We start from the raw sequence: 6,701 nt of genomic DNA on the forward strand, positions 1-6,701 counted from the left end.
CTTCTATGAGTTTTGTTGTATAGGTGTGTTTAGTTGTTTGTTTGCTGGACCCTATGGGTCACTTTGTTCATGAACTGTTTTTGGAATAATATATAAATTCTTATTCTTTCCAAAAAAAAAATTAAGCTTAACAAGTACACTAGTTACTCTATTTATTCTAACCGATAACAAATAGAGTTCATAAGGGTTCAACCTATCTCAAATGACAATAAATAGAGCACATAGAATTTCAATATACGTGTCTTACTGACAACAAATAAAGCAAATAAGAGATAAATTTCTCTCAACTGACAACGAATAGAGTATTTAAAAGGATATAATATATTTTAAAATTAAATCAAGATTTGGTAAGTTAAAATCATTTAAAGTTTAAACCATTGAACTATGTAGGGAACCCTAATAATTAATTATTAATTATATATAACTAATCGAGAAAATCCACCAAAAATTTATATCCAAATGTTAAAGTAAGAAATGAAAAATCACTATATGGAACAATTATAACCCTAATCTCACTTTTTTAAATCAAAAGATTCTAACTGATAGTCCCATAATTATCAGCAAAATAAAATCAATTTATAAAGTTATCAAAATGCTATAAGAAATGAAGAACCATACCTGCGACAAATATTTTTTTAAATGTTCTCCTCGATTTAAGCTCCAAGACACAAATCTCACCTTTCTACCTACCAACCTCCCCCCACACACAGAGTCTTCTGATCAGAAATGGAAAAAAGCTTAAGAAATCTAATTCTTAGAGGAGAAATCACAGCTTCCTTCAAAAAATAAGTGACGAGATCGAATCGAAACCTCGAAATGAGACCTCCATAAACCAATCAGATGGAGCCTTAACTTTGGCTCCAAGAAGAAAAACTTATTATCACGGGAACGAAATATATCAAAAACAACTAGCTCTCCCACCCAAGATACAATTATTATTAAAAAAAATTATTTATTTGGATTTACCTTTTCTTTAAAAAATTAAAAATAAAAATTTGTTACCTTCGAAGGTTCTCCAAGTTCGTCAATGATTTAGAAAAAATATCCATATAAAATGAGTTAAATATTCCACTTATCATTAATTTTATTTTTAATAAAAGGAAATTTGTTTAAAATACCTTTTTTGAAATACAACGTATTATTTCAATGAAATATGTTATAAAATGAATTCATTAAGTAAGTCATATATTTCAATGGGAAAACTAGTTTCTTTCATGTTCTTCCATCTATTGCTCATCCACCAGCGGCTTCTATTATCAACAATGATGAGTCCTCTCAATGGAATTAAATTAGAATCAGATCTTTTACGCAATCTTGAAGCTTTTTTTGTGCCGTTTCATTCGGTGTTTAAGTTCTTGTCTAATTACTGTCTTGTTTAAGAAATTATAATTTTGATTTCATTTACCAACAAAATAACATGATTAATAATTGTTTTCCATCTTGCTATAATTTTACATACTACCATGTAGATTACTGATATGATATATAATGCTCATTTTAACTTACTCATGAACGAAAACTATAAGTTAAATGATATGAAGTAAGTGGAAAAAATCAAATCCTAAAATAAATATCCACTTGCAACTGATCAAGCTAGTGCATGGACACTTACTTGAGTGATGTGTCCACACTTCTTCTTACGTCAGTTACCAACCCTACGATATATACGAGCATAGAATCTAGAAAACAAAAGCAAAATTTAGGTCATTGAAAATTATTTAAAGTGTAAACCATTGAATTATTTAATGAACCCTACGTAATTAATTACTAAATATATAAAACAAATTGAGAAAATCCACTATAAATAATTATATCGAAATGATAAAGTAAGAAATGGAAAATCACTATATGGAATAATTATAACCATAATCCCACTTTTTTTTAAACAAAATGTGGCTAACTTATAGTCTCCTAACTATCAGCCTAATTAAATCAATTTACAAACTTAACAAAAAGCTATAAGAAATGATGAATCGTACTAGACGTAATTTTTTTGATAACCAAGCCACCCATACACACATACATAAACACACACACACACACACACACATATAAATTCAGCTCGAGTGAAGCTTCAAAACCTAACTCTCAACTTCTTACCATCTAACCTCCCCCACACAACGAGTCTTCTGATCAGAAATGGAAAAGAGCTTAGGAAATCTAATTATTAGAGGATTGGTCATAACCTAGGGGTATTTCCAAAAAGAAGAGAGGAGACCAGATCCAAACCTCAAAACGAGACCTGCATAAAGCAATCAGACGGATCCTAAACTTTGGCTCTAGGAAGAGAAACTTCTTTTCACCAGAAGAAAGCAGATCTAAAACAACTAGTCTCCCGCCCAATATAGATGTAAAAGTTAAACACTATTTTCTATGGCATTTTTATTTTTCAATTTGTTGCATAAAATTAAAGTCATTATCACATTATAATTTCACAATTACTTTTTATTGAAAAAATATTAAATTGGATCAATGAAAAATTATTTGAAATACAATTTATAATTTTTATTCTTAACATACCCTTCCAAAAAGTGCTAACAAATATGATGTCCCCACAAGCAAATCAAATGAATAAGTCTACAATTTTATTTTAAAAATAAAATTTAATACAATTACTAATAAAAAATATTATTTATTTGGATTTATCTTTTCTTTAAAAAATAAAAAATAAAAATTTGTTACCTTCAATGGTTCTCCAAGTTCTTCAAAGATATAAAAAATATTATTCATATAAAATGAGTTAAATATTCCACTTACTATTAATTTTATTTTTAATAAAAGGAAATTTGTTTAAAATCCTTTTTTTGAAAAATAGTAGTTATTTTATACAACGTATTATTTCAATGAAATATGGTATAAAATAAATTCATTAAGTAAGTCATATATACTATAAATATAAATGTATATTTTGAGAATTAATTAATAATATATATGAATAAAAACATTATAACGATTTATCCAACGCAATATATTACGGGATGACATGCATCATTATCATCATCTACTTCTCTAGAATCCAACATGAACACTGGCCAAAATAAATGGGTATATGGTCCCAAAACAAATACACACTCCTACAATCTTTCAATGATAGATTCTTTGTCATTGATTGCTACTAATATTTATGGTAGTTGAAGGATAGAAAAACACTTAGAAAGGGGGGGTTTGAATAAGTGTAGTCTAAAAACTTGAACGATAAAAACAATTTGCACAGTTATTTTTATCATGGTTCGTTGTTAACTAAACTACTTCAGTCCACCCCCACGGAGTGATTTACCTCACCTGAGGATTTAATCCACTAATCGCAACAGATTACAATGGTTTTCCACTTAGCCCACGACTAAGTCTTCTAGAGTATCCTGATCACAACCTGATCACTCTAGGAACAAATGCTTAGACACAAGCTAAGACTTTCTTAGAGTATCCTGACCACCACGTGATCACTCTAATTACAACTGCTTAGACACAAGCTAAGACTTCCTAGAGTATCCTGATCAACACTTGATCACTCTAGTTACTTACAAATTAATGTAATCAATTCTAAGAGTATTACAAATGCTTCTGAAAAGCTATAATCACAACAGTGATATTTCTCTTAACGTTTAAGCTTAATCTCACTAATATATTACAACAGCAATGTAGTGAGCTTTGATGAAGATGATGTTTCTGAGCTTTGATTTGAACAGCGTTTCAGCAAGTTAATATTCACAGAAATCGTCAAGAATTGGTAACCTTGCTTCTCATCAGAACTTCATTTTTATAGGCACTTGAGAAGATAACCGTTGGGAGCATTTAATGCTTTGCGTATTCCGTACAGCATTGCATTTAATGTTTCACGCTTTTGTCAACTACCTCGAGCCTTGTTCACGCTGTGTCTACTGACGTTGCCTTTAATAGCTTCCAACGTTCCTTTTGTCAGTCAGCGTAGCCTGCCACCTGTACTTTCTTCTGATCTGATGTTTGTGTATACAACGTTTGAATATCATCAGAATCAAACAGCTTGGTGCATAGCATCTTCTTATCTTCTGACCTTGAAGTGCTTCTGAGCGTGATACCATGAGAACTTTAGTGCTTCTGCTTCTGATCTCAAGTTCTTCTGATGCTTCCATAGACCCATGTTCTGATTCTACCTTGACCATCTTCTGATGTCTTGCCAGACCATGTTCTGATGTTGCATGCTGAACCTTCTGAGACAAAGCTTCTGAGCGCTGATTTGTGCATACTTTTTATATATTTCCTGAAAGGGAAATTGCAATGTATTAGAGTACCACATTATCTCACACAAAATTCATATCCTCGTTATCATCAAAACTAAGAATATTGATCAGAACAAATCTTGTTCTAACAATCTCCCCCTTTTTGATGATGACAAAAACATATATAAATGATATGAATTTGCGATCAGAATGAGCAGACGGCTAAAGACAATTTACACAGCTATAGCATAAGCATGTGAATATGTCTCCCCCTGAGATTAACAATCTCCCCCTGAGAAGAATAATCTCCCCCTGAAATTAATACTAGAAGAATTTTAATAATAAAAGACTTCCCTGAGTATTTCAGTAGAGACGTTCACAGTGCTCGATCTACAGAACATTCATGACTTCTGATTTCTGCTTCCATAGGACAGCTTCAGAACATTGAATTTCTTTAGATCCTCAGAACATTCACAGCTTCTGATTCCTGCTTCCATTGGACAGCTTCAGAACTTGAATTTCTTTGATCTTCAGAACATTCACAGCTTCTGACTTCTGCTTCCATCGGACAGCTTCAGAACTTGAATTTCTTTAGATCTTCAGAACATCCACAGCTTCTGATTCTTGCTTCCATTTGGACAGCTTCAGAGCTTGAATTTCTTCTTTCATCAATTCATGCTAGATTGTATCAGAACATTGTTGAATGTACCAGAGCATCATCAGAGCATCTCTACATCCTGAAATGTTACAGAACAAAACTAAACGACAAAAGTCAGCATGAATGAGTCAGAACATAGAATATGTTTCAGAACACATAATATGTATCAGAGCCATATAGAATGTATCAGATCCATATAAAATGTATCAGAACAAATAGACATAATGTTTCAGATCTTATTCTATCATCGGAATATCTGAACATTCTTCCTTCTTGCTTCTGATTCTGAACATTCTTCCTTCTTGCTTCTGATTCTGATTCTGAAGCTTCATTGCACTCAGCTTGCTTCAAGAATCCAAGAACTTGATTCATCTTGTTGCTTCTCATGTTGATCTTTAAAGAGAATTTTCAATTCCTCCAAAACAACTTAGAAAGATATGAAGCTTGCAGCTTCTGTTAGTAATGTGGGGGCTTTCTTCCCAGCAACTGTTAATATAAATCAAATCATTTATCACTATTTCTCCCCCTTTTTGTCATAACATCAAAAAGAATGTAAAAGATTCAGATGTAACCACAGGACAAATGGAACGAGAAACAAATAGTCATTGATAAAATAAGCAGAAGTACAAGAGTTATGCAGAAAAAGCTTTTCATTGATTAAACCAACAGAATTACAAAAGAAGTATGCTGAATAAGCAGATGCAGCAACCAAAGAAAACTACAAAGACCAAAGACTAAGACCCTAGCCTAGACAAAATCTGCGCCAGTATGTCATGAATCCGGTCAGTGATCTTCTGGAAGGTCTTCAGCCTCAGCATATTCTGGCTCGGGCAACACAGAAGCTCCAACTTTCAATGCCTGAAGAATAGCTGCAAGGTTTGTTGGAGGAATTGGACCAGCAACTTCTGCAGGATAAACCACTTCTGGAAAGACCATGTGAGGAGCGCTTTCAGAAGGGTTCATTCTGAACCAATTGAACAGCCATTGAAAATCTCCAGTCAGCACTGGAAACCTTGGTCTCCATACCACAATGTCTCTGCAGGGGTTTCCTTCTTCCATCTCATCTGCAGGTATCCTCTCTTCAAGAACTCTTCTGTTCCTGATGAGATGGTGATAGCTGCTTTCACCAACTTCCAAGAGAAGACCACGAGCACCAGGTGCTTCAGTCATGATCCTTCTCTGGACATCTGTAGCCCTGACCAGAAAATCCTGGAGAAAGGTGTCCCAGAGGTTGCAGGTAGCGTACTCATCCAGATGATTAAGGTGAGCAGCACCCAGAATCTCCAACCAGCTATTTACATCTGAGTGTAAAAGCTCTAGATAAGCATGAGTGGTAGGTGTAGGAGGGTTGACTGTGAATCTGGAGTCAGGAAACACAAAACTGTAGAGGTTAGGTGTTCTGGTGGGAAAAGGGTGTGAGAGCGGTGAGGAGATATCTGTGAGATGGGTAGAGGGAGAAAGGATATCAGATGGTGAAGATGGTGGTTCCAGAGAGGTGAAAGAAAAAGAAGAGGTGGTGGAGGTCTGTGAAGAGGGAGGTGATTCAGGGATACCTTCAAGGGGTTGATACACACGTCTAGAGTAGTTTCCAGACATCATAGCTTCAAAAGGATTCACCTTGAGAGGATCGTAGGTGATCCTTACCCTTTTTGGTTTGTTTTCAGGTTCATCAGATGCCATTCTCTTTTGTTTGCAGTCAGTTTCTTGATTTGGTGAGCTTGACGAAGGATTCATGGTGACTTTGCAGATAGTGAGAACCGCTAGGGTTTATGATATGAATGCAAAGAGAGAGAGAGAGAGAGAGAGAGAGAGAGAGAGAGAGAGAAAGAGAGAGAGAGAGAGAGAGA

This window comes from Vicia villosa, linkage group LG2 (assembly GCF_029867415.1).
Source record: "Vicia villosa cultivar HV-30 ecotype Madison, WI linkage group LG2, Vvil1.0, whole genome shotgun sequence".
Lineage (NCBI taxonomy): Eukaryota > Viridiplantae > Streptophyta > Magnoliopsida > Fabales > Fabaceae > Vicia > Vicia villosa.